This window comes from Globicephala melas, chromosome 1, assembly GCF_963455315.2.
Source record: "Globicephala melas chromosome 1, mGloMel1.2, whole genome shotgun sequence".
Taxonomy (NCBI): Eukaryota; Metazoa; Chordata; class Mammalia; order Artiodactyla; family Delphinidae; genus Globicephala; species Globicephala melas.
In genome coordinates this window covers 132,902,605-132,924,162 of record NC_083314.1, presented here as the reverse complement: position 1 = coordinate 132,924,162, position 21,558 = coordinate 132,902,605, and the positions used below count along the sequence as shown (strand labels likewise).

General features: G+C 37.0%; 1 pseudogene; it reads right to left on the bottom strand.

Annotated features, from left to right (window-relative positions):
• Positions 1-21,338, bottom strand: part of LOC115858346 (very-long-chain (3R)-3-hydroxyacyl-CoA dehydratase 1 pseudogene) — a 153,240-nt pseudogene extending 131,902 nt beyond the window's left edge.
• Positions 21,339-21,558: the final 220 nt, after the last annotated feature.

Sequence of the window (21,558 nt, the reverse complement as noted above, 5' to 3'; positions counted from 1 at the left end):
AGCCAAAGCTTACTCATCTCTCAATGCCAAACTCACAATAGTTCAATTCTAAACTCCAAAAGGGTAGAGGCTATGTCTGCTTTCTTTCCAATCACTTACCCAGTGCCTGGCATATAATAAATTCTCAAAAAATAATTTTGAGTGAATAGCAAATGATTGAGTTTTAAACATGGGCTACAGAATCAGGAAATCCTGGGGTATTTAACAAAAGGTCAGGTTGATGCCTGCCCTGAGTGACCACTCCTGCAGAGGGCGGCTCTAATTATTCACCTGTTCATTCCCTTGTTGTGTGTTAAGCCCCAACTCTGTACCAGCACTCTGCTAGGTTCTGTAGGAGATAAAGATAAATCAGACTAGACTCCTATTCTCCAGAAACCTGTAGTCTGGAAGATGGAATTTGATATGCACGTCAATAACTGGAACACAAGGTTGAAAGTGACAAAAGCCAATAGAGAAAAAACTCTGATAGATGAGAAGGGGAAGGAGATTAATTATGTAGGAGGATGTTACAATGAGACTTTGCTGTCTCACTTTGAGAATCAGATAGGTGCCAAGTTCCTCACAGTGACTCCACTGCCCTTGAGCAAAGGGCCAGACCGTTTACCCATGGAATGCTGGGAGACCCACCTCAAGGCATGGAAGAGGTGATGTACTAGAGGCCAGACCAGGGGAGTTCTTTGGACAGAATGATCAGTGTGCTGTGCATTCCCCTCTCACTGGTCCACTGGGTGGAAGAAAAGGAGTTGGGGAACAAAGGAGTTGCTGTCCTTCATCTCAAGCCAAGTGAGGGGCTTCTAGGTGTATGTCAGAAGCTTGGGGAATGTGAGGACTTGTATCTTAACCTAATCTGGTGGTTTAAAGGTGAACAACCACCATCAGCTGAAGAGAGGAGAATGTATTGGGAGCAAGCTGCAGCTCCACAAACAGCAGGACAAAGGTTCACGTGTTCCTGGAAGGAAAGATGTAGATTCCATGAGAAGGAGCTGATCTGGAGTCTTCTCAAAACAGAACATACTCAAGAAGATTCCCCAACAGGGTGAAAGGATCCCAACAGCAAGGGTCTGTGTAGGGTGTTTGAAAGTCCAGGCCTGCAATCAGCTCATCGACAGCTGCCAGAGACGAGCATTGTGTACACTGGGGAGACTGCCATCTGAGGTCTCCCTGGGAGGCTTTCCAGAAAACCCACAAAAGCACTTCATGAAAGCCAGCAACCAGGGGGAACCGACAGATCACCACAGCTGCTCCAGCCATATGAACCAATGCCATTTCCCCTAATCCCCTCTGCCTTGGCCTAACTCTAAGGGCTTAGACAAGCCAGCAGTGAGTGAACAGAAGGATGGGCTGGGGACAAAGGAAGAAGACAAACAGGAACATTCTGCCTCCTCTGTAGGCTTCCAGGCCCAGGTCAGGACCCTGCTGCAGGAAGGGAAAAGCTTTATATTGGATAAAAGTTTGAAGTTTTAATGGTTACCCTGGACCAGGCTGAAGTTATGTGATTATGAGGCAAGAGTGGGCTTTTTAATGCCAAAACAAAGGGACTATGTATTCATTACCTAAGTGTGACTGGAAAAGTCATATTGGGATATTGCCCAATATATCCCAGTATTGAGACCTACCCAATATTTCATCTAGGGAGGGTTTAAACCAAGCAACAGTAGAAAAAGAAAACTGCTGTTTCGTTGCATCTATCTAGTGACAGTTCATTCAATAAAAGCAGTTATAGTTCTTCTAGCTGAGGACATGAGGGAAGGAAAAGATTATTTTTTAACTTTTTATTGAAATATACTTGCAGAAAGTGTACCTCTCATAAGTGTATAGCTTGATATACTTTCACAAGTTGAGCACATCCATGTACCCAGGACCCAGCTCAAGCTCTAATACCCCAGAAAAAACCCCTGGGATCCCTTTCAATCACTACTCCTCCCCCAGGGTAACCACTGTCCTGATTTCTAACAGCCTAGATGAGTTTTGGGTTTTTTGTACTTTAGGTAAATAGAATCATGCACTGTAAGGATGCTGTGTGTTCTTTTGTGGCTTCTTTTGTCAACATTCTGTCTGTGGGATTCATCCACATTGTTCTCTGTTGTCATAGATCTTTTATTTTCATTGCTCTGTAGTATCCCTTTGTGTGACTATAACAGACTTTATTTATCCATACTTCTGCAAGTGGGCATCTAAATAGCATTGTTATAAATGTTCTAGTATGTCTTTATTTCTGGTTATACACCCAGAAGTGGAATTGCTGGTCCATAGACTATGCATATATTTAGCTTGAGTAGATGTTGAAAAAAATGGTTGCATCAATTTCCACTCACACCACCAGCACATATGAGTTCTATTACTTCACAATCACATCAACACTTGGAATTTTCCTACCTTTTTACTTTATCCATTCAGATGGGAGCAGTGGTATTTCATGGTGGTTTTAGTTTGCTTTTTCCTGTAGACTAATAAAATTGAGCACTTTTTCATATGTTTATTGACCATTTTTCTACCCTCCTTTATGAGGTGACTGTTCAAGTTTTTGTCCTTTTTTCCCTAAATGGATTATTTCTCTTTTTTTTTTTTATTACTTTGTAGGAGTTCATTATAGAGGTTTGGTATGAGTCCTATGTCAGATATATGTATTGTGAATATCTTCTCTCAATCTGGGTTGCATTTTTACTCTTTTAAGATATTTTGATGAACAGATGTTATTAATTTTAACATAGCCCAATGTATAGTGTTGGGTACAGATCAGGGAAAAAAATTTTTTCATGTATATCTCCAATTCACTCAACACTGTTTACGCAGAGAACTATGTTTTCCCTGCAGTACTGTGTTTGTTATATAAACTAGGTACCACATATGTGGACTCTATCTGTTCTGTTCTATTGGTCAGTTATCTATCCTTGTATCAATATCATACTACTTTAATTATTTACTATAGTTTTCTAATAGATTGTGATATCTGTTAATGGAATTGTTTTTCAAGACTTCCTTAGAAATTCTGAACTCTTTTAGAGACGTACTTTATTAGATTAAGGAAGTTCCCTTATAGTCCTACTTTTCTGAGACTCTTATCAAGAAAATATGGCGAGGTACTTCCCAGAACTTCCACCTCCAGTGTCCTTGTCCAGGTGGTGAGCCACAGCCACCCCCCACCTCTTCAGGAGACCTTCCAACACTAGCAGCCGTGTGGCTGACAGGGTCTTGGTGCTCTGGCTGGGTGTCAGGCCTGAACCTCTGAGGTGGGAGAGCCAAGTTCAGGACAGTGGACCACCAGAGACCTCCCGGCCCCACGTAATATCAATTGGTGAGAACTCTTCCAGAGATCTTAGTCTCAATGCTAAGACCCTCCTCTCAACGACCAGCAAGCTCCAGTGCTGGACACCTGATGCCAAAAAACTAGCAAGACAGGAACACAACTCCACCCATTAGCAGAGAGGCTGCCTAAAATCATAAGTTCACAGACACCCCAAAACACACCACTGGATGCAGCCCTGCCTACCAGAAAGACAAGATCAAGCCTCATCCACCAGAACACAGGCACCAGTCCCCTCCACCAGGAAGCCTACATAACCCACTGAACCAACTTTAGTCACTGGGGACAGACACCAAAAACAACGGGAATTACAAATCTGCAGCCTGCGAAAAGGAGACCCCAAACACAGTAAGGTAAGCAAAATGAGAAGACAGAGAGATATGCAACAGATGAAGGAACAAAGTAAAAACCCACCAGACCAAACAAATGAAGAGGAAATAGGCAGTCTACCAGAAAAAGAATTCAGAGTAGTGATAGTAAATATGATCCAAAATCTTGGAAATAGAATGAAGAAAATACAAGAAATGTTTAACAAGGACCTAGAAGAACTAAAGAGCAAACGAGCAATGATGACGAACACAACAGATGAAATTAAAAATTGTCTAGAAGGAATAAAAAGCAGAATAACTGAAGAAGAAGAACGGATAAGTGACCTGGAAGATAAAATAGTGTAAATAACTACCACAGAGCAGAATAAAGAAAAAATAAAGAAAAGAATTGAGGACAGCCTCAGAGACCTCTGGGACAACATTAAACGCATCAACATTCAAATTATAGGGGTCCCAGAAGAAGAATAGAAAAAGAAAGGGACTGAGAAAATATTTGAAGAGATTATAGTTGAAAATTTCCCTGATATGGGAAAGGAAATAATCAATCAAGTCCAGGAAGTGCAGAGAGTCCCATACAGGATAAATCCAAGGAGAAACACGCCAGGACACATAATAATCAAACTATCAAAAATTAAATACAAAGAAAAAATATTAAAAACAACAAGGGAAAAGCAACAAATAACATACAAGGGAATCCCCATAAGATTAAGTGCTGATCTTTCAGCCAAAACTCTGCAAGCCAGAAGGGAGTGGCAGAGCATATTTAAAGTAATGAAAAGGCAAAACCTGCAACCAAGATTACTCTACCCAGCAAGGATCTCATTCAGATTTGATGGAGAAATTAAAACCTTTACAGACAAGCAAAAGCTAAGAGAATTCAGCACCACCAAACCAGCTTTACAACAAATGCTAAAGGAACTTCTCTAGGCAGGAAACATTAGAGAAGGGAAAGACCTACAATAACAAACCCAAAACAATTAAGAAAACGGTAACAGGAACATACATATCAATAATTACCTTAAATGTAAATGGATTAAATTCTCCAGCCAAAAGACATAGGCTGGCTGAATGGATACAAAAACAAGACCCATCTATATGCTGTCTACAAGAGACCCACTTCAGACCTAGGGACACATACAGATGGAAAGTGATGGAATGGAAAAAGATATTCCACGCAAATGGAAATCAAAAGAAAGCTGGAGTAGCAATTCTCATATCAGACAAAATAGACTTTAAAGACTATTACAAGAGACAAAGAAGGACACTACATAATGATCAAGGGATCAATCCAAGAAGAAGATATAAAATTGTAAATATTTATGCACCAAACATAGGAGCACCTCAATACATAACGCAAATGCTAACAGCCATAAAAGGGGAAATTGACAGTAACACAGTCATAGTAGGGGACTATAACACCCCACTTTCACCAATGGGCAGATCATCCAAAATGAAAATAAATAAGGAAACACAGCTTTAAATGACACATTAAACAAGATGGACTTAACTGATATTTATAGGACATTCCATCCAAAAAAAAAAAAAAACAAAACCAGAATACACTTTCTTCTCAAGTGCTCATGGAACATTCTCCAGGATAGATCATATCTTGGGTCACAAACCTAGCCTTGGTAAATTTAAGAAAATTGAAACTGTATCAAGTATCTTTTCTGACCACAACGCTATGAAACTAGATATCAATTACAGGAAAAAAAACTGTAAAAAATACAAACACATGGAGGCTAAACAATGCACTACTAAATAACCAAGAGATCACTGAAGAAATCAAAGAGGAAATCAAAAAATACCTAGAAACAAATGACAATGAAAACACAATGACCCAAAACCTATGAGATGCAGCAAAAACAGTTCTAAGAGGGAAGTTTATAGCAATACAATCCTACCTCAAGAAACAAGAAAAATCTCAAATAAACAATCTGACCTTACACCTGAAGCAATTAGAGAGAGAAGAATAACAAAAAAACCCAGTTAGCAGAAGGAAAGAAGTCATAAAATTCAGATCAGAAATAAATGAAAAAGAAATGAAGGAAACAGTAGCAAAGATCAATAAAACTAAAAGCTGCTTCTTTGAGAAGATGAAAAAAATTGATAAACCGTTAGCCAGACTCATCAAGAAAAAAAAGGGAAAAGACTCAAATCAACATAATTAGAAATGAAAAAGGAGAAGTAACAACTGACACTGCAGAAATACGAAGGATCGTGAGCGATTACTACAAGCAACTATATGGCAATAAAATGAACAACCTGGAAGAAATGGACAAATTCCTAGAAAAGCACAGCCTTCTGAAACTGAACCAGGAAGAAATACAAAATATAAACAGACCAATCACAAGCACTGAAATTGGAACTGTGATTAAAAATCTTCCGACAAACAAAAGCCCAGGACCAGATGGCTTCACAGGAGAATTCTATAAAGCATTCAGAGAAGAGCTAACACCTATCCTTCTCAAACTCTTCCAAAATATAGCAGAGGGAGGAATACTCCCAAACTCATTCTACGAGGTCACCATCACCCTGATACCAAAACCAGACAAAGATGTCACAAAAAAAAGAAAACTACAGGCCAATATCACTGATGAACATAGATGTAAAAATCCTCAACTAAATACTAGCAAACAGAATCCAACAGCACATTAAAAGGATCATACACCATGATCAAGTGGGGTTTATCTCAGGAATGCAAGGATTCTTCAATATATGCAAATCAATCAATGTGATACACCATATTAACAAACTGAAGGATAAAAACCATATGATAATCTCAATTGATGCAGAAAAAGCTTTCGACAAAATTCAACACCCATTTATGATAAAAACCCTCAAGAACATAGGCATAGAGGGAACTTACCTCAACATAATAAAGGCCATATATGACAAACCCACAGCCAACATCGTTCTCAATGGTGAAAAACTGGAACCATTTCCTCTAAGGTCAGGAACAAGACAAGGTTGCCCACTCTCACCACTGTTATTCAACATAGTTTTGGAAGTTTTAGCCACAGCAATCAGAGAAGAAAAAGAAATAAAAGGAATCCAAACTGTAAAAGAAGAAGTAAAACTGTCACTCTTTGCAGATGACATGATACTATATACAGAGAATCCTAAAGATGCTACCAGAAAACTACTAGAGCTAATCAATGAATTCGGTAGAGTAGCAGGATACAAAATTAATGCACAGAAATCTCTTGCATTCCTATACACTAATGATGAAAAATCTGAAAGAGAAGTTAAGGAAACACTCCCATTTACCATTGCAACAAAAAGAATAAAATAGGTAGGAATAAACCTACCTAGGAGGCAAAAGACCTGTATGCAGAAAACTATAAGACATTGATGAAAGAAATTAAAGATGATACAAACAGATTGAGAGATATATAGATAGCTAATGGGAAGCAGCTGCATAGCACAGGGAGATCAGCTCAGTGATTTATGTCCACCAAGAGGGGTGGGATAGGGAGGCTGGGAGGGAGATGCAAGGGGGAGGGAATATGGGGATATATGTATACATATAGCTGATTCACTTTGTTATACAGCAGAAAGTAACACAACATTGTAAAGCAATTGTACTCCAATAAAGTTGTTTAAAAAAGAGGGATGTATTTTTTCAAAGGTTTTTTTGCATCCAGAAAGATGACTATATTATTTTCATCTTATTTAAGTAATGTGGTGAATCAAAATAACTCGTTTTTAAGTGTGAAACCAACCTTGCATTCCTTGGGATCAACTCCCTTGCTCATAATGTATTACCTTTTTTATATATTGCAAGAGTTCATTTGTTAATATCTTGTGAAGGATTTTTACATCTACTCTGCATGAAGGATATTAATTTTATTGTCTATTTTAGTACTCTCTTTGTCAGGTTTTGGGATTAGGATTTACTGGCCCCATAAAATAAGTTGGAAAAACTTCTACCACTCTCTATTTTCAGGAGTAATTTGTGTGAAACTGATAATATTTATTCTTTAAATGCACGACTGAGTTCATGCGTACAGCCACGTGGGCCAAAGTTTTCTCTGTAGGAATGTTTTTATTACATACTCATTTTCTAAATAGATGTAGGACCCTTCAGATTTTCTATTTCTTTTGTAAGTTTTGGTAAGTGGTGATTTTTGAGAAATTTGTCCATTTCTTAACAGTTGTTGAATTTATTAGCATACAATTCTTAATAGTATTCTCTTATTTCCTTTTAGTGTCTGTAGGATCTCAAGTGATTCCATCTTTTTCATTCTTGATATTAATAATTTGTGTTTTTATTATTTTTTCTTTTGACTAGTATTGGTAGGATTTATTTTGTTAATATTTTCAAAATATTAACTATTGGCGCTGTTAATTTTTTTATTGCTTGTCTATTTTCTCTTTTATTTTCATTCTTTTCTATTTCTTTCTTCTGTGTACTTTGTGTTTAATTTGATGTTCTTTTTCTAACATTTATGTGAAAATCTTAGATCATTGCTTTTAAAACTGTCTTCTTTTTCAATATATTCATTTAAAGCTGTAAATGTTTCTCTAATCACTTATTTAGCTGTATCCCACAAATTTTTAAAGTAGTGTTCTTATTAGCATTTAGCTCCAAGTAATTTCTATTTTCTTTGTGACTTTTTCTTGACCCATAATTTATTTAGAAATGTTTTACCCAATTTCTAAATATTTAGAATATTCTAGATATTTTTCATTATTAAATTCTGATTTAATTCTATTGTGGTCAGACAACATACTCTTTATGATATCTAACTTTTGAAATCTATTGAGTTTTTTTTTTTTACAGGTTAAAATATGGTCTGTCTTGGTAAATGTGCACTTGAAAAAAATGTATACACTGCAGATGCTCTGTATAGTGGTCAGTTAAGTCATGTTGGTTGTCTTACCACAGTCTGATTGATTTTTTCTACTACTTGTTTCATCAATTACTGAGAAGGGGGTATTAAAATCTTCAGCTTTGATTATGATTTTTATCTATTTTTCTTTGTATTCTGACATATTTTGCTATTTGTTTTCTATTCATCCTGTCTTTTTATTTTTCCTCCTTTTCTATCTTCTTTTGGGTTGAATATCGTTATTTTATCTTATTTATTAGTTTCTTAGCTATAAGTCTTCCTATGACCTTTTTATGTATAATGTACCTTACAACAGTATGAACTCATTCACTTCCTCTCCTGTGTAATTATTGCTTGTGCAATTGTTGTTATATATTTTGCTTTTATATATTATAAACTTCCATAATACACTGTTATTATTTTTGCTTTAAAAGTTTAATCATCCTAAGAGAAATTAAGTAAAGAAAAAATAGTAATCTATATGTAGCCACATATTTACTATTTTGCTGTTCCAGAATACTTCCTCTAGATCCAGATTTCCACCTGGTATCATTTCCTTTCAGACACAAGAATTTCTTTTAACATTTTTTTTTTTTTTTTTTTTTTTTTTTTTGCAGTACACGGGCCTCTCACTGTTGTGGCCTCTCCCATTACAGAGCACAGGCTCTGGACGTGCAGGCTCAGCAGCCATGGCTTACGGGCCCAGCCGCTCCGCAGCATGTGGGATCTTCCCGGACCGGGGCACGAACCCATGTCCCCTGCATCGGCAGGCGGACTCTCAACAACTGCATCACCAGGGAAGCCCCTCACCATTCTTTTATCTGAAAAATCTCTATTCTTCTTCATTGTTGAAAGATATTTTTACTGGATATAGAATGCTAAGTTGATAGTTTTTCATTTCAGCACTTTAAAGATGTCATTCTATTTTGTTTAACGCCATTATTTTCTGATAAAAAATAAGATATTCTTATATATTTTCTCTGTTTTAAAAGTTTACTTTTTATCATTGGATCTTAGCAGTTGGACTGTCATTTGCTTAGATGTGGTGTTCTTTGTATTTATCCTTTTAGGAGTTCTCTGAGCTATTTGGATTTGTGGGTTGATGTATTTCCACTAAATTAAGGAAATGTTTTATCTTATTTCTTAAGAAGAAAATTTCTACCCCATACTCTCTCCTTTTTTTCTGGCACTCCAATTACCCATGTGTCAATCAGTTTGTTGTCCCACAAGTCACTGCAATTTGGCTAATTTTTTCTATTACTTTCTCTCTATTCTTCAGTTTGTATAATTTCTGTTCTCTTGTCTTTAAATTGGTTTGTCCATTTTTCTGCAGTATCCAGTCTTTTAAATTCTATTGATTAATTTTTTCTTTTTCTTTTTTTTTTTTTTTTTGGTTGTGTTGGGTCTTTGTTGCTGCACATGGGCTTTCTCTAGTTGCAGCAAGTTGGGGCTACTCTTCATTGCAGTGTGCAGGCTTCTCATTGCAGTGGCTTCTCTTGTTGCGGAGCACAGGTTATAGGTGTGCAGACTTTAGTAGTTGCAGTATGCAGGCTTATTAGTTGCAGCACGCAGGCCCTAGAGCACACGGGCTTCAGTAGTTGTGACGTGCAGGCTCAGTAGTTGTGGCACACGGGTTTAGTTGCTCCGTGGCATGTGGGATCTTCCCAGACCAGGGATCGAACCTGTGTCCCCTGCATTGGCAGATGGATTCTTAACAACTGCACCACCAGGGAAGTCCTAATGTTTTCTTTTTTGATATTGTATTTTTTCAGCTCTAGAATTTCAAGTTGATTCTTTTATAATTTTCATTTAGTTTTTGGGATTCCCTGTCTTTCACCCATTTTGCTCTTTTTTTTTTTTTTTTTTTTTTGGCTGCATTGGTTCTTCATTGCTGCACACAGGCTTTCTCTATTTGAGGCTAGCTGGGGTTATTCTTCATTGGAGCCTGCAGGCTTCTCATTGTGGTGGCTTCTCTTGTTGTGGAGTATAGGCTCTAGGCTCATGGGCTTCCGTAGTTGCAGCACACGGGCCCTAGAGCACATGGGCTTCACTAGTTGCAGCATGTGAGCTCAGTAGTTGTGGCACACAGGCTTAGTTGCTCCGCAGCATGTGGGATCTTCCTGGACCAGGGATCGAACCCATGTCCCCTGTATTGGCAGGCAGATTCTTAACCACTGCACCACCAGGGAAGTCCAGCTCATCTTTTCTTTTTAATCCGTTAACATATTTATAAAAGCTGTTTTTAAATTCCTGTCTCAATGCTAACATAAAAGTCATCTATGGATTTGCTTCTCTTGACTGTGTTTTCTCTTTGATTGATTGCTTATATGTTCCTGTTTCTCCAAATTTCTAGTAATACCTTATTTTATCCTGGACAGTATGGATGAAACATTATAGAGATACTGTATTTTTGAAAGAAAGTTGAATTTGTACTAACAGAGAGTTAAGCTATTGGTGGATCACATTAATTTTTTTTCAGTTTTATTGAGAAACAATTGGCATACATCACCAGATAAGTTTAAGGCATACAGCATGATAGTTTGATTTACATATATTATGAAATGATTATCACAATAGGTTAAGGTAGAATACATTATCTCATATAGATATAATATAAAGAAAAGAAGAAAGGGGAAAAGGAGGGGGGAAATTCTCCTTGTAATGAGAACTCTTAGGATTTACGCTTAACAACTTTCCTGTGTATCAAGCAGTGTTAAATATAGTCATCATGTTCTACATTATGCCTCTAGTACTTATTTGTCTTTTTAGTGGAAATTTGTACCTTTTGATGACCTTGCTCCAATTCTCCCTCCTCCCACTCTCAGCCTCTAGTAACCACACATATGAATCACGTTAATCATAAGTGGAAGCTTGTTTTAAGTTCTGTTATAATGGATTTATTTTCATTTTGCATTTAATTCTAGACTGGAGCCCTTAGTCCTGGGCTTACTTATAAGGTATGGCTTTTCTGAGGTTTTAGTGAAAAGTCTGAGATGTTCACCAAACCCTTCTAACTTGACAGAATTTGAATTTTGAACTCTTTCTCCCCAGCTCCATGCAGCTATTAAAATTTCTTCCTCCTAGTCACTTTTTGCTGGCCTTCTTATGTTCTCACTTTGTGAGTTTTTACTTTTGCAGCCACTAAAGGATTTTAGGAAATTTTGAATGCAAAATTTGAGGGGTGGTGCACAACCATTAATATAAAAATTTTGTACCTCATCATTCAGGATAGGCTAAGTTATTCGTAATAAAAAGCAGAAAATCTCAGTTTTCAGCAGCTTAAAAGCAACAAGAGTTATAGCTTGCCTTGAACTAACACTCCAGGTAATAACAATTATGAACTCTACACTCTGGGTTTTATTTTTATTTTATTTATTTATTTATTTTTGCAGTACATGGGCCTCTCACTGTTGTGGCCTCTCCCATTGCGGAGCAGAGGCTCCGGACGCGCAGGCTCAGCAGCCATGGCTCACGGGCCTAGCCGCTCCGCGGCATGTGGGATCTTCCCGGACCGGGGCACGAACCCATGTCCCCTGCATCTGCAGGCGGACTCTCAATCACTGCGCCACCAGGAAAGCCCCTGGGGTTTTTTTTTTTTTTTTTTTTTTTTTTTTTGTGGTACGCGGGCCTCTCACTGTGTGGCCTCTCCCGTTGCGGAGCACAGGCTCCAGACGCGCAGGCTCAGCGGCCATGACTCACGGGCCCAGCCGCTCCGCAACATGTGGGATCCTCCCGGACCGGGGCACGAACCCGTGTCTCCCGCATCGGCAGGCAGACTCTCAACCACTGTGCCACCAGGGAAGCCCCCTGGGTTTTAATTTAATGGTTATTTGAAAAATTACAGCTATCATACCAATCCCTTGACTTTAATCATATTATTACTTAAGTCAAGTTAATTAAAATAAAATTAGTCAATTTAAACAAAAATATGAAGAAAATAAAGTTGATGCCTGGAGATGGACAAAAATTTTGAAAGTGGTATCTCAGTCACTGATGTATGACAAATAAAGGATTAAATATTCTCCTAAATCCAAAGCAAATTTAGATTAAGAAAAATAGTTTGAGATGGTTACTTGAGCAATAAATATTAATTAAAGTAATATGATGCTTTCTATGGAAATTGACTATATTTTTGGTGCTGCATCACTAAGGAGGTATAGTCTTATAGAAATATTGGGTACATTCATAAATATTGAAAAATAAATATCACAGTAAATATTTAAACTCTTGTAACTTGATGCTTTACTAATACTACCATTAACTTTTCCATGACTTTAGGTAGATTTTGGATGAGGTAATGAGCTCTCTACTTTGGATTTCTTAGTGTCTAGTTTAAAGTTTGTACAATAAGCCATTATCGTACTACATTTTGAGATTTGCCAAAGATGAGTAAAAAGAATTAGGGTTCCTCAGCCAGCTTATATAATTTTGACTTTGGCCATGAATATTTTACTCCTTTTCAGCTCCTCTTTCTGCTGTTTCTTAAATGACATCCCGTGCAAGATTGTTGAAAGATGGCAGAGATCAACATGCCACTATTGTTTAAATGCAAGTCCATGACAACCTGAATCTAAAATGAATGCTCAAGTCAAGTGTTAATGAATCAGTACATTCATAATTGGAAAATAAGCCTTTTTCTCCCTCCCCCTGACTTGATAATACCTCTCATTATCTGGTGGTACTGAGAATGCCTGTGACAGGCATCCGAAGGCAAAGTTGGATGAAGAGCTATCCTAACTCCATTGATAGCAGAAGAAAAGGAAAAGAAGCTGGGATTTCCCCACCCACTGTTTATAGTCTTTTAATTAAGCTAAGACTTTGTTGTGTCATTTACAACTAGGAGAACTGCACAGGCAGCTGCGTTTTACATATTGAGTGGGTATAAATAGAAGAATTAATATAGAAAAGATGAAAAAAACATGTGGATAATCGGTATCTGTTACCTCCTGAACACTATCATGTTTTTATTTTAAAAAGCCAGTCTGTGTACCTGCTATTTATTTATTTATTTTATTTTTGGCTGCATTGGATCTTTGTTGCTGCGTGCAGGCTTTCTCTAGTTGTGGCGAGAGAGGGCTACTCTTCCTTGCGGTGCACAGGCTTCTCATTGTGGTGGCTTCTCTTGTTGCAGAGCATGGGCTCTAGGTGCGTGGGCTTCAGTAGTTGTGGCCAATGGGCTCAGTAGTTGTGGCTTGTCAGCTCTAGAGCTCAGACTCAGTAGTTGTGGCACACAGGCTTATTTGCTCCGCAGCATGTAGGATCTTCCTGGACCAGGGCTCGAACCCATGTCCCTTGCATTGGCAGGCAGATTCTTAACCACTGCCCCACCAAGGAAGTCCCTGATCCTGCTTTTTTAAAACTGGATTTTCTAAACTAGAAAGATTAGATCCAGAATTCCGAACCTGTGGACATGAGATGAACTCCCTTTAATTCTCACCTAAAACTCTCTAAGCCGATTTCATAACTGTACATTAATTGTATGACTTTTTATTTAAGGTCTCTCTTTTCCTAGATAGCTACAATATTATATTAATTTCAGGTGTACAACATAGTGATTTACAATTTTATCGATTATACTCCATTTAAAGTTATTATAAAATGTTGGCTATGTTTCTTCTGCTGTACAATATATCCTTGTAGCTTATTTATTTTATATATAGTAGTTTGTACCTCTTAATCTCCTACCTCCATCTTTCCCCCACCTTCCTTCTCCCCACTGCTAACCACTAGATTGTCCTCTATATCTGTGAAACTGCTTCTGTTTTTTTATATTCGTTTGCTTTATTTTTTAGATTTCACATATAAGTGATAACATATAGTAGTTGTCTTTCTCTGTCTGACTTAGTTCACTAAGCATAATACCCTCCAGGATCATCCACGTTGCTGCAAATAGCAAAATTTCATTCTTTTTTATGGCTGAGTAGTATTCCACTGTATATATATACCACTTCTTCTTTATCCATTCATCTTCTGATGGACACTTCCATATCTTGGCTATTGTAAATAATGCTGCTATAAATATCAGGGTGCTTGTATATTTTTTGAATGAGTATTTTCAGTTTTTCAAATACATACCCAGGAGTGGAATTGCAGATAGTTCTATTTTTAGTTTTTTGAGGAAATTTCATACTGTTTTCCGTAGTGGCTGCAAAAATTTACATTCCCACCAACAGTGTGCAAGTGTTCCCTTTTCTCCACATCCACACCAGCATTTGTTATCTGTGGTCATTTTGATGATAGACAGTCTGACAGGTGTGAGGTGATATCTCATTGTGGTTTTGATTTACATTTCTCTGATGATTAGCAATGTTGAATATATTTTCATGGACCTGTTGGCCATCTGTATGTCTTCTTCGAAAAAATGTCTATTCAGGTCTCTTGCCGATTTTTTAATCAGGTTGTATATTTTTTTGATACTGAGTTGTATGAGGTGTTTGTAGATTTTGGATATTAACCCCTTATTCGTCATATCATTTGCGAATATGTTCTCCCATTCAGTAGGTTGTTTTTTTGTTTTGCCAATGGTTTCCTTTGCTATGCAAAAGCTTTTAAGTTTAATTAGGTCCCATTTGTTTATTTTTACTTTTGTCCCCTTTGCCATAGGAGACAGATACAAAAAAATATTGCTACAATTTATGTCAAAGAGTTCTCTGCCTATGTTTTCTTCTAGAATTTTTATGGCTTCATGACTTACATTTAAGCAATTAATCCATTTTGAGTTTACTTTTGTAATGGTGTGATTTTATTGATGGTAAGTCATTAATCCATTTTGAGTTTATTTTTGTAATGGTGTGAGAAAGCAGTACAGTTTGATTCGTTTGCATGTAGCTGTCCAGTTTTCCCAACACCATTTCTCGAAAAGGCTTTTTTGCCTTTGTATATTCTTGCCTCCTTTGTAATAAATTGACCACATAAGTGTGAGTTCGTTTCTGGACTGTCTATTCCATTGATCTATATATCTCTTTTTGTGCCAGTACCATACTGTTTTGATTACTGCAGCTTTGTAGTATAGTGTGAAGTCATGGAACATGATACCTCCAGCTCTGTTATTCTTTCTCAAGATTGTTTTAGCTATTCAGGGTCTTCTGTGTTTTGATACGAATTTAAAAATTATTTGTTCTGGTTCTGTGGAAAATGCCATTAGTATTTTGATAGGCATTGCATTGAACCTTTAGGCTGCGTTCAGTGGTATGGTCACTTTAACAATATCAGTTCTTCCAAACCATGAACATGGTATATCTTTCCATCTCTTTGTGTTGTCTTCGATGTCGTTCATCAGTGTCTTAAAGTTTTCCAAGTACAGATCTTTAACTACCTATGTTAGATTTATTCCTAGGTATTTTATTCTTTTTGATATGATTGCAAATAAGATTGTTTCCTTAATTTCTCTTTCTGATACGTTGTTGTTGAAGTAGTGCAACAGACTTCTGTATATTAATTTTGTATCCTGAAACTTCACTAAATTCATTGATGAGCTCTAGTAGTTTTTTGGTGACATCTTTATATTTTCTGTGTATAATATTGTCATCAGCAAACAGTGACAGTTTAACTTCTTCCTTTCCAATTTGGATTCTTTTTACTTATTTTTCTTGCCAGATTGCAGTGGCTAGCACTTCTAATAATATGTTGAGTAAAAGTGGCAAGAGTAGGCATCCTTGTCATTCCTGAACTTACAGGAAATGCTTTCAGCTTTTCACCATTGAGTATGATGTTAGCTGTGTGCCTAAAGGCTCACATGCCTTTATTATTTTGAAGTATGTTCCTTCTATACCCACTTTCTGGAGACTTTTTAGAAAGTATGTTGACATACTTTTTAAGTATGTCATACTTTATAAGCATGTTTATCAACATAAATTAATGTTGAATTTTGTCAAAACCTTTTTCTGCTCTATTGAGAAGATCATACGATTTTTTTAACATCTTTATTGGAGTATAATTGCTTTACAGTGCTGTGTTAGTTTCTTCTGTATAAAAAAGTGAATCAGCTATATGTATATGTATATCCCCATATCCCCTCCCTCTTGCATTTCCCTAGCACCCTCCTTATCCCACCCCTCTAGGTGGTCACAAAGCACCAAGCTGATCTCCCTGTGCCATGAAGCTGCTTCCCACTAGCTATCTATTTTACATTTGGTAGTGTATGTATGTCAGTTTTACTCTCTAACTTCATCCCAGCTTATCCTTCCCCCTCCCTGTGTCCTCAAGTCCATTCTCTACATCTGTGTCTTTATTCCTGTCCTGCCCCTAGGCTCTTCAGAAGCATTTTTTTTACATTCCATACATATGGGTTAGCATATTAGTTTTTCTCTTTCTGACTTACTTCATTCTGTATGACAGACTCTAGGTCCATCCACCTCACTACAAATAACTCAATTTCGTTCCTTTTTATGGCTGAGTAATATTCCATTGTATATATTGCCACATCTTCTTTATCCATTCTCTGTTGATGAACAATTAGGTTGCTTCCACGTTCTGGCTATTGTAAATAGTGTTGCAATGAACATTGTGGTACATGACTCTTTTTGAATTATGGTTTTCTCAAGGTATGTGCCCAGTAGTGGGATTTCTGGGTCATATGGTAGTCCTATTTTTAGTTTTTTAAGGAACCTCCATACAGGCCAATATCTCTGATGAACATAGCTGCAAAAATACTCAACAAAATACTTGCAAACAGAATCCAACAGCTCATTAAAAGGATCATACACCGTGATCAAGTTGGGTTTATCCCAGGAATGCAAGGATTCTTCAATATACACAAATCAAACAATGTGATACACCATATTAACAAACTGAAGGATAAAAACCATGTGATAATCTCAGCTGATGCAGAAAAAGCTTTTGACAATACCCATCACCAATTTATGATAAAAATCCTCCAGAAAGTAGGCATAGAGGGAACTTACCTCAACATAATAAAGGCCATATATGACAAACCCACAGCCAACATCGTTCTCAATGGTGAAAAACTGAAACCATTTCCTCTAAGGCCAGGAACAAGACAAGGTTGCCCACTCTCACCACTATTATTCAACATAGTTTTGGAAGTTTTAGCCATAGCAATCAGAGAAGAAAAAGAAATAAAAGGAATCCAAACCATAAAAGAAGAAGTAAAACTGTCACTCTTTGCAGATGACATGATACTATACACCGAGAATCCTAAAGATGCCTCCAGAAAACTACTAGAGCTAATCAATGAATTCAGTAGAGTAGCAGGATACAAAAATTAATGCACAGAAATTTCTTGCATTCCTATACACTAATGATGAAAAATCTGAAAGAGAAATTAAGGAAACACTCTCATTTACCATTGCAAAAAAAGAATAAAGTACCTAGGAATAAACCTACCTAAGGAGACAAAAGACCTGTATGCAGAAAACTGTAAGACACTGATAAAAGAAATTAAAGATGATACAAACAGATGGATAGACATACCATGTTCTTGGATTGGAAGAAAGAACATTGTGAAAATGACTCTACTACCCAAAGCAAACTACAGATTCAATGCAATCCCTATCAAACTACCACCGACACTTTTCACAGAACTAGGAACAAAAAATTGCACAATTTGTATGGAAACACAAAAAACCCCATATAACCAAAGCAATCTTGAGAAGGAAAAATGGAGGTGGAGGAATCAGACTCCCTGACTTCAGACTATACTACAAAGCTACAGTAAACAAGACAGTATGGTACTGGCACAAAAACAGAAAGATAGATCAATGGAACAGGATAGAAAGCCCAGAGATAGACCCACGCACATTTGGTCACCTTATCTTTGATAAAGGAGGCAAGAGTACATAATGGAGAAAAGACAGCCTCTTCAATAAGTGGTGCTGGGAAAACTGGACAGCTACATGTAAAAGAATGAAATTAGAACACTCCCTAACACCATACACAAAAATAAACTCAAAATGGATTAAAGATCTAAATGTAAGGCCAGACACTATCAAACTCTTATAGGAAAACATAGGCAGAACACTCTATGACATAAATCACAGCAAGATCCTTTTTGACCTACCCCCTAAAGAAATGGAAATAAAAACAAAAATAAACAAATGGGACCTAATGAAACTTAAAAGCATTTGCACAGCAAAGGAAATCATAAAATAGATGAAAAGACAACCCTCAGAATGAGAGAAAATATTTGCCAATGAAGCAACTGACAAAGGATTAATCTCCAAAATATACAAGCAGCTCATGCAGCTCAATATCAGAAAAATAAACAAACCAATCCAAAAATGGCAAAAGGCCTAAGCAGACATTTCTCCAAAGAAGATATACAGATATCCAACAAACACATGAAAAGATGCTCAATATCACTAATCATTAGAGAAATGTAAATCAAAACTACAATGAGATATCACCTCACACCAGTCAGAATGGCCATCATCAAAAAATCTACAAACAATAAATGCTGGAGAGGGTGTGGGGAAAAGGGAAACCGCTTGTACTGTTTATGGGAATGTAAATTGATACAGCCACTATGGAGATCTTATGATTTTTATTCTTCAAATTGTTAATGTAATGTATCACACTGATTGGTTTGCAGATATTGAACCAGCCTTGCAACCCTGGGACAAATCCCACTTGATCATGGTGTATGATCCTTTTAATGTATTGTTAGATTCAGTTTGCTAATATTTTTTGAGAATTTTTGCATATATGTTTGTCAGGGACCCTGGTCTATAATTTTCTTTTTTGTGATGATATTTTTGTTTAGTTTTGGTATGAGGGTGACGCTGGCCTTGTAGAATGAGTTTGGAAGTACTCCTTACTCTGCAATTTTTTGAAATAGTTTGAAAAGGATAGGTGTTAACTTTTCTTTAAATGTTTTGTAGAATTCACCTGTGAAACCATCTGGTGCTGGACCTTTGTTTTTGTAAAATTTTTTAAATTACTGATTCAATTTCATTACTGGTAATTGGTCTGTTCATATTTTCTATTTAAACCTGGTTCAGTCATGGGAGACTGTAGATTTCTCAGAATTTGCCCATTTTTTCTGAATTGTCCATTTTGGTGGCATGTAGTTGTTTGTAGTAATCTCTTGAGTCTTTGTATTTCTGTGATGTCAATTGCAAATTTTCCTTTTTCATTTCTGATTTTATTGATTTGAGTCATCATTCTATTTTTCTTGGTGAGTCTGGTTAAAGCCTTATCAATTTTATTTATCTTTTCAAAGAATGAGCTCTTAGTTACATTGATCTTTTCTTTTCTTTTCTTTTTAGTCTCTATTTCATTTATTTTTGCTCTGATCTTTATGATCTCTTTTCTTCTGCTTCTTCTGGGGTTTTGTTTGTTCTTCTTTTTCTAATTCCTTTAGGTGTAAGGTTTGAAATTTTGAGATTTTTTTTGTTTCCAGAGGTAGACTTTATCACTCTAAATTTCCCTCTTAGAACTGATTTTGCTACATCCCACAGATATTTTTTTTCATGAAGCTGTTTATTCCTGTTATTAACCCTTAGACTCAAGTAATCCTGGTTATTCTGCAAAAAACACCTTGTTGTAGGAATCATTACATCTTCCCTTTCAATAATCACCTCTCCATGAAGCACCTTTCTTCTCTGATGTAACATATGAAAGTAGATTGTGGTAACAATGGTATATATGAGGCCATGGTTATAAGAAGGAAATAATAGTAGTCAAAAGAAGCATTGTATTTATTCGGAAGTCTTATTGAGAACATTCCTTTTTTCTTCACATATGGTAAGGCAGCATATATCGTAAGAAGTTCACCAGCAACTCTGACAGGATATAAATGATAAAAAAATTATATTAGTTTTATACTGTGAGTAAAGAGCCACACCATAAAGATTCTTGAACTCACTTGGACCCCAGCCACAAGCACAGAAGTAGGTACAATTCCGCAAGCAAGGCAAATGTCTGGGAAAATTTAAGTGTCTTCTAAATACTTTTATATAAACCTTTGTGTATTCCTTTTTCCATATAAAAATGTAACAACCAGTACATTTTTAACTACAGTGCATGTAGTAGCCAGTACCAGCCACCCTGCAGTCATGGTGATGCTGTAGAAGGTGAGCCAGGCAGTGACCAACAAGCCCAGGCACTTCCTCTTGCCCACGGCCTCTGAGGTGCTGCCATTGGTGCTGTCCTCCTCACCAGACGCCATGGTGGCTGCACAGCCAGGGGATGTGGATGAGAGGAGCAGGGGAGTGGGAGGGGGCCCAGCTGAGCACACCGCTGAAGCACCACCACCCGCTGCCACTGCATCCATCAGGCGCCCCGTGTGCCACACACAGGGAGCTCAGCACTGCCAGCCCAGCCACCCACAGGGGGAGGAGCGGGCACCTCCAGCCCCATAGATTTTGAATTATTGTGTTTTCATGTTCATTTGTTTCCAGATATTTTTTATTTCTTCAGTGATCCATTGGTTGTTTAGTAGCATATTGATTAGCCTCCATGTGTTTGTGTATTTTGCAGTCTTTATTTCTATAGTTGATTTCTAGTCTCATAGCATTGTGGTCAGAAATGATGGTTGATATGATTTCAGTTTTCTTAAATTTACTGAGACCTGCTTTATAGCCTAGTATGTTCCATGTGTATCCATGTGCACATGTTCCATGTGCATCCATGTGCACATGTTCCATGTGTATTTGAAAAGAATGCATATTCTGCTTTTCAGTGGAATATTATATATATATATATGTGTGTGTATGTATGTATGTATATATGTATATACACACGCGCGCATACACACACACACATATATATATACCATGTGGTCTAACGTGTTGTTTAAGGGTTGTGTTTCTTTATTGATTTTCTGTCCACATGCCCTACTGTTATTGGGTTACTGTCAATTTCTCCCTTTATGTCTGTTAATATGTGCTTTATGTATTTAGGTACTCCCATGTTGGGTCCATATATATTTAAAATTGTTATATCTTCTTCTTTGATTGATTCCCTTGATCTTTATGTAATGTCCTTCTTTGTTTCTTGCTACAGTCTTTATTTTAAAGTCTATTTTGGCTGATATAAGTACTGCTACCAGGCTTCCTTTTAATTTCCATTTGCATGGAATATCTTTTTCCACTCCCTCACTTTTAGTCTGTGTGTGTCTTTAGATCTGAAG